At 33.5% G+C, this 8573-nt stretch overlaps 1 protein-coding gene across 1 annotated transcript in view; it reads right to left on the reverse strand.

The window, feature by feature from the left end:
• The window catches only part of LOC129002499 (rho guanine nucleotide exchange factor 10-like), a 92273-nt gene extending 91320 nt beyond the window's left edge, over window positions 1-953 (reverse strand). Inside the window, exon 1 of the mRNA XM_054430344.1 lies at window positions 801-953. The gene's annotated coding sequence lies outside the window, so the exon portion shown is untranslated. The remainder of the gene's footprint in view (window positions 1-800) is intronic.
• Window positions 954-8573: the final 7620 nt, after the last annotated feature.

Below are 8573 nucleotides of genomic sequence, written 5' to 3' on the forward strand. Positions count from 1 at the left end.
ATACGACACAGTTTCCATATCTTAAATACATCTCTGTTTATAGCCTATAATCACAGAAGTTATCTTGATCCTTGCTGGCTAGATGGTGGATGAGTTTTTAATCTGTTGAATCTAAACTATGTACTATAAAACAATGATAACAAACTAATAAGTTTAAATAGCAACTTGACGTACACACCTCTACAACCGAATATCTAGTAAACAGACCATGTTAACAGTTAGCCTCCAAAACAGCAACTGAGTGATAGCCACAGGAATTGAGAAATCATTTTGACACATAAAAATGTAATTCATCGGTCAAAGTTCTTAACTTAACTTAACCGTTTTGCTGCCAGCATTTTTCATCCGTATAATCAACAGCCGCCGAGGCCATTTTGTACTTAAACGCAATGCTTTAGGCCTATATAAAATGGTTATAACTTATAGGCCTAACTTTTTTATTTTTGCAAATATTTTGATAAGTTAGGCCTACAACTTTTTTCTAGAATTCGGGTACAGTTTCTTAACTGGGCTAAGCTATGCTAATATCGATTGAAACTATCGAAAATGTTGATTAATAATCAATATTTTTAAATAAATCTAAGTTTAGGGCCTATTATGAAATTAAACAGTCATGACCTAAAATAGGCCTAACTAACCAATCAGTCTTGCTGATGATGAACAAATCTAATGATGGTTTACTAATCGAATCTATAGTTTCAATCGATATTAGCATAGCCCAGTTAAGAAACTGTACCCGAAACACAGTGTACACCTTTCTGGCTTCATTCATAACTCATAACTTAAAATTCATAACTTACCTTATAGCCAAGAACAGTTTGGAACAACATGGATTTATTTATGCCAATCAAAAAGTACCTCCAGTTTTTAGAAGATCACAGTTTTCTATTTAAAAACACAACTTTTTACACAAAATAAAAAGAAAAGACAATCACAAAACAAAAATATTTCACTTTCAACTCAATAAACTCTATTCAAAGAGGCGATTCGCGATTCCCGATTGTTGTTGTTGTTGTAGAAGTTGAATGACTTGAATGTTGATGTTGACACTTGACTTGGAAAGTTGAAGTTAAGTTCTTCTTCTTCACTTCACTTGATTCTGCTCCTGTCCTGCTGATTGGTATTGCTTTGAAAGTAAATCTCCTTACCTCAAAATTCCGACACACGGACACGGAGCAACGGAGCAGCACCAGTCAGTACAGCGACAGTTGGCAGTAAAAAGTGTTACCACCTTTTTACCACCATTGAGATATAGGTTATACTGCAATATTTATAAAGAACTATCAAGTTTCCTGATCGTTATCAAAAAGAACATTTGAGAGAAAGGAAAATGAAATACATAAGAGACTATTCAACAACATACACTGAGACACAATACATACTTCCTGTGGCCGAAGGTTCTTCTTTCCGTGGTCTCCCCTCCTTTTCGGGTTAGGTCAGGGGAGTATTTCAAAAGTTCCAAAATCGGAAGATCCAAAGAATATATTGCCGATCGGAAGTTCCAAAATCGTAAGATCCAACGTTTATATTGCCGATCGGATGTTCCAAAATCGGAATTTCCAAAGGTTATTTAGCGGGTCGGAAGATCCAAAATCAAAAGATCCAAAGAAAATATTGCCGATCGGAAGTTCCAAAATCGTAAGATCCAAAAGTACAGTCATAACTAGAAGTACAAATTTATTTCTTAAAGTAAACTTATGAAATAGACTGTCCTTTTCACTTTGGAACTTGTGATCATATGCCGGGTCGGAAGATCCAAAACTAGTAATCAGATCGGAAGTTCCAAAACGCTAGAACTGTTGCGTCTCTCAGATTGAAGGCGTTTAAACACACGTCGTCACCAGCAACGTTAATGGTTATTTGTTTTGTTAATTGATATTTTAATTAATATTTTTGTATTAGTATTTTCAAGTACACACACTTAAATACACACGCATTCATACATACATGTACAGGGTGGCGCAGATGGATCGGGTGGTTTTAAAATACTTCTCAAACTGTCAATTTTAAAGGTATTGGATTGAAATAAAGTGCAAAACGTGTAGTTACAATGGAAGTTTATTGACAAAAAATTAGTTAAGTTAGTTTTCAAAAATTACATCCATCAAATGCCTTCCTTCTCGAGCGACGCATTCTTGGAGTCGGTCCTTGAGGTTCCACATTGCTCGCTCAAGCACATCACCAGGAATTGATGTGATTTCGTTGTGAATTGCAGCCTTCAACTCCTGAAGCAAGGGTCTACATGAACAAACCCCGGACCATTCAGGAGTTGAAAGCTGCAATTCACAACGAAATCACATCAATTCCTGGTGATGTGCTTAAGCGAGCAATGTGGAACCTCAAGGACCGACTCCAAGAACGCGTCGCTCGAGAAGGAAGGCATTTGATGGATGTAATTTTTAAAAACTAAATTAACAATTTTTTTGTCAATAAACTTCCATTGTAACTACACGCTTTGCACTTTATTTCAATCCAATACCTTTAAAATTGACAGTTTGACAAGTATTTTAAAACCACCCAATCCATATGCGCCACCCTGTATATATGGGATTTTGAAGGCATGCAGGGCTAGTGTTGGTATTGTTTACTATTTATTTTCAAAAGTAAAATAACGTGTTTATTTTTATTCTTAAAAGATGGTTTAAGTATTAACCTTGACAATAACAATACTAAATTATCTGGCAAACGTCTTAAACAAATAATAACTTATTTTTATAGCTTATGACAATTTTTGTTTACTCCGTAAGAGAATCTAGAATAAATCATTTGAAAAATGAAAAGATAATGAATTTGTCGTGGTTTATTTGAGCTGAATTATTAAGTTGTAATAGTGTACTAGTAACCAACGCTAAATATTTGAAGTTGTTTCCGGTTGTTGTAACAAACAGGTAGTTTCAAATTTAATTAAATTGAAATTGTAACGTTAAATTATATTTAGTTTTCCCCACAACTAGCGAATGTCTGCTGTAACCTAATTCAAGTGAAATGTAATTTTTTCCTTACAAAGAATGTGTTTTATCAGGAAATGTAAAATGTTCAACTGTATATCAAACATTTGCGTCTAATCAAGTTTTGTTGGAGATTCAATTTGTGTACCTAAGTAAAAGGTGTTGTTGTAACAATTTTAAGTCATGTTTGAAAATACTTATTGTTCTGCAAACTATCGCTTAATCGTTGAAGATATGAGAATTGACTTATACGACATAGTTTTTTGGTCTTTATATGTGTAAATAGCTGTTCTGAATTAAACTGTTTAAAAAATTGACTACTCGATTCCCGTGCGTTCGACTGACCAACATTTGTACATTAACTCCCTTTACTATTCAAATACTGTTTTCGTAACTGTGATGTATATGGGTTGCGTTCTGAATCACAAGGCACTGTAATTATAGATAGGGCTCAGATTATTAATTGACGAATATTGTGTAAATAAAGCAATTGTTTTATTTACACAATTCCCGATTGAAATTCGATTCCCGATTAAAATATAGGCATATTCTTATCTCAAAACTCATTTCGTGCTCCGCCCGACTCGATTGTCCGTTAGAGTTTGGATTTGCGGCATTGTATTTTACAAACAAAGACAATTAAGGTCTATATCAACCTATGATTACATTTGAGCACTTCTTCTTTATATCATAAGTTTCTTCTACATCTGTATTATAATTCAACACAGGATTTACTAATTTGAAATATACGATACAGCCTATGAAATAACTACACCTTAGAGAAACAGATTGGGCAAATTGGTTTACTTCATACCAAGCTATCAATAACATACACACCAAATTATCTCCCCCCTGTAACAGCAAACCTAGGTACTCATTGAAATTAATAATATTCATATAGGAAATATTTCTTACAATTTCTAGGGAAGAATTTAGTAGAATTACAGCAAGGTAAATGGAAATTTGCTTTCTCTGCAGGTTCACTGACGCGGGGGTATTTTAATTTTACGGGAGGCAGTACACAATAATAATATCTTACTCATCATCATTGGCACAACCATTACGGATAATTATTATTATTACCGTAACATAATTAAAGAAGTAACTAAATCCAAAAAGATTACACAAACAAATTTACTTAATTACGTAAAAAAAGTAAATATCATAAAGCATTTCTTATGCTATATGATATTTATGGTTATACCATCGCAGGTGAAGCCGAAGGTACTTGCTAGTAATTAATAACCCTTACATTGACATTGATCAAACAAAAGCCATGAAATGATTAGGGATATGCCTCAGACCCCAAATGAACGAAGGGTAAAAATTTGTTGAGCATATAAAAAAATTCATATAAATATAAAATGCAAATCAAATAATTTGCATACTACTTTTTAATGTATTTAGTATCAGACACAAACAAGAGTTAGTGTAGTGATTGAGTTAATTCAAGACTTGTATTATTGAATTGGTATCTTTCAATCATAAAGTCTTTAAAGTCTAGCATTAAGTCTTTCGATCTAAGATTTTAAATTCAGGGATTATGATTTAGTTACATACATCAACATGGCATCAACCGATATACGCCGTCTGCAATTATGGTGCCTTGTTAGAAGGCAATCTATATATACCACAGTGAGGCAAGCAGTATTTGACAAATACGGGAGTTAGAAACTGTATGAGGAAAATTAAGATTTCCTAAACAAATTGGACTGTTATCTAGATACATATTTTACTTTATAAAAAGACTAGCAGAGTACCCGTCCTTCGTACGGGGTTGGAATATAAGTATAAAATGCTTATTGCAGTTATACTTAAGCTTTGCGTTTGTAATAAGGGAGGACACAGTTTGATAAAATTTGCTTTTTTAAATTTACAGTATTCTATAGTATTACACATCTACCATAGCCATAATGTTCTACCACTTCACCTAAACAATAGAGAAAAATAAATTATCAACAATTCGCAAAATATCACAAATTATTCATGAAATGAAAACCATAAACATAACTGTAAACACTCCTACTTTGACAGTTCTCATTGCGAATCACAGTTTTTTGTTGTTGCTTAGAAATTAGCTGTTTTCATAAATGAAAAAAAATATAGTGCTGCACCCTGTTGGTAAATCTTATAACTTTTTAATGCTTTTCCATTTCATAGAACCAACTTTTTTAGTTAAAACAGCTGACTAAATTCTTTAATTCCCTTTAAATATGAATACTCATAAGGTTAACATGGGGAATTACAGAGCCACTGGGGCAGAGCCCGAAAGGATTTTTGAGATAAGAATATGCCTATATGTTAATCGGGAATGTAAGCTATCATCATGCCAAATTTCAGCTCGATCCGTCCAGTGGTTTATGCGTGATTGAACTTCAAACACACAAACAAACACACAAACTTTCACATTTATAATATTAGTAAGATAAGTTACTTCAGATAAATACAGTATAAACCACAAAGTAAACTACCTATTTGTTCCATAATACTTAATTCTATGTTCTAATAGCAAAAAAAAAATGTTAGCCTACTGAGAGTATTCTCAGAAGATTAACTCTTCTATTAGGAGTATTTCATTCCATCTATGTTTGATAATATTGTTGTCATGATGGTTAAATTTAAAAAAGGAGATGTAAAAAAAATTATCATAGCATATATTTAAGGCCAATACATACGCTAAGAGAATTGTAAAACTATACAAAGAGTGCTTCAAAGGGCATTTTGATACTCCATTGATAAAATACAAACAGTATTTTAGTAATTGCCTTTACGTAATATAAATTAGAACAAAACTAAAATTAATTAAAAACTCCGTTATACTTAATGGCTAATTTATGTGACAATATTTATCTAACATAGAGCGAATTAAAATGTTGTTTTTAAACATTGTCTGAATATACGTCTTAAATATGATGTTGAAATGGTTTTTGGACAAAAAATACACACACCAAATAAGTAGTTTGGTTACTTTTCCATACAGATCTAAACTCGAGTGTCTAAACTTTTCCCCTGACATTAGCAACGCGGCTGGTTACGGCGTTCATCGCCTTCAATCTGAGAGACGCAACAGTTCTAGCATTTTGGATGTTCCGATCTGACTAGTAGCGTTTTGGAAATTCCGACCCGACATACGATCGCAAGATCCAAAGTGAAAAGGACAGCCTATTTCATAAGTTTACTTTAAGAAATAAATTTGTACTTCTAGTTATGACTGTACTTTTGGATCTTACGATTTTGGAACTTCCGATCGGCAATATTTTCTTTGGATCTTTTGATTTTGGATCTTCCGACCCGCTAAATAACCTTTGGAAATTCCGATTTTGGAAGATCCGATCGGCAATATAAACGTTGGATCTTTCGATTTTGGAACTTCCGATCGGCAATATATTCTTTGGATCTTCCGATTTTGGAACTTTTGAAGACCATCCTAGGTCAGGCCTGACAGACCCCTGGCCAAGAAGATTTTGCACCCTAACCCTTAATCCTGATAAAACCATCCTTTAGATTGATATCCTTCTTTTACATGGAACACAAACTAACCTAAACATACTTACAAAGAAACATCAAAAATACTATAAACATAATACATATATGTGTAACTAACAATCAATGTTCTCAGGTTAAAGAAGTGTCAAAATAACCAGCCCAGGCAACCACAGAAGAAATTAATAACAAGATAAGTAATAAATTATAACCCAAGTAGACTCATGACTAAAAAAAAAAAATTACTCTCTGGTTAAACATTAGAGAAAAACGTGCCACTGTTTTTGCTGGTTTGTTTTCGGCGTTTCGTGTTGTTATGTTGGCCATGTGATCGGTTGGTGGGATGCTGTCGGAATGGGCACACGGAAGGGACTAAGGCTAAAGGTGTAGTGACGTCATATCTCTAGTGGATAATGTCTTCTCTTGAGGCGACACGATTACCGTAACGAAACGATGTGATTTCAGCGGCGTTTGTGGCATAGTTGGTAGCGATTTGGATTGGTATTCAGGAGGTCCGGGGTTCGAAACCCGCTGGCAGCACTAACTTTTTGTCAACAAATTTTTCATATCAGCAAGTTTGGTTGGTTAGGTTAGGTTATGACAGTTTAATTTTATAATACTGAATTTTAAAATTAATTAAAAATTATAAGTAATCATTAATTAGATTTTTATCTTATATAGTTTTTATATTATCAGCAAGTCTGGTTGGTTAGGTTATGTTATGACAGTTTTAAAAAATTAAAAATTTATTTTATAATTTTAAAACAATATTTTATAATTAAAAAGTTAATTTTATAACAAAAAATAAAAAATTAATTTAAATTTTTTCAACTTAGCAGTCCTAGCGGCGAACGCTGACACTACAAGATATGTTAGCCTTAGTCCCTCCCGTGTGCCCCACCGGGATGCCGTCAAATTCCAATTCATTCTAACCTAACCATACTATTCATTTGAGGTTAGGCCTATCCTTTACTTCAAGGACTTGTATCAAAAACTAATTATTATTCTATAGCTCAGTGCTTACCACTAGAAACTGAACTGAATGTCCTCTTCCATTCCATAAACTCACCACTTCACGGTGTTTATGAATATGACAGAGCACGAGCACATATTGTTTGGTACTTTTTAGCGAATTTCCCATATGCTATTACCGTAGTACTCATGGTAAGTCCCGGGACCGATTTACTTTTTCGTTTTGAGGTCCCTATAGGCCAAAAACACCATCATCCGTTCAAATTCATACGGTATATGTGTCCGCTAGCACGATAACTCAAGCAAAAATGATCCGATTTTGATGAAATTTTGTATAAACGTGTAAACCTACATTTATTCGAACGAGTTCGCGAACCAGCACGATCGGACTATGGGAACGGGGGTTTATGGGTTAAAGATAGGGGTTTCCCATTTTTGACCCTTAAAACAGAAAATTTTACAATTTCTTTCCAAACCATTTTGTAGATCTTAAAAAAAAAAATGTAGTATGTTGAAGCATTATTGTGCGCCTAATGGTTACAGAGAAAATTTAAAAAAAAAATTGAAAATTTAAAAAAAATTTTAAATTTTAAAAAAATTGAAAATTTTAAATTGCCATGTTGTTCTTTTGGAGAATAAGTCAACTTTTGTAGTTTGCTTGTTTATGAACATATTTTGATCGAATTTGGAAAATACATTAATTTCTCACTAAACTATTAACATTTTACAAAATAAACGGTATCAGCATTCTGACACGTATACTTTCTCCCATAAGTTTGTCAACAACCTTTATCATGTGTAAGCGGTGAGAGTAAATATACGGAAATGGAATTTGTACAATTTTGTTCAGAATTTAAAGGACTATAACATACTAAATTTTTATCAAACTCGTTTAAACTTTTAAATTTTTATCAAAATTGTTTTGGCCATTTTTGGAAAAATCCGATTTTTACTTGGCTTAAAATACCTACTCTGTATGGTCGCCATTTCAATGAAAAGTAAAAGTATAAAGTATTAAGTATTTTATCTATGTCTACTTTGTCTGTGCACGTCTGTGGTTAGAGTTAAAGAAGGCGGTTGTTGGTTGATTCGGTGGCCGGTGGATTGGATGTGGAGTGGAGAGTGGAGTGGTTGGCTGGCGGTGGTGGCCGGTGGCGCGGTGGGTGTGAC

Source organism: Macrosteles quadrilineatus, unplaced genomic scaffold (genome assembly GCF_028750875.1).
Source record: "Macrosteles quadrilineatus isolate MER2022 unplaced genomic scaffold, UCM_ALF_1.0 Scaffold_9__3_contigs__length_116548681, whole genome shotgun sequence".
NCBI classification, from domain to species: Eukaryota; Metazoa; Arthropoda; class Insecta; order Hemiptera; family Cicadellidae; genus Macrosteles; species Macrosteles quadrilineatus.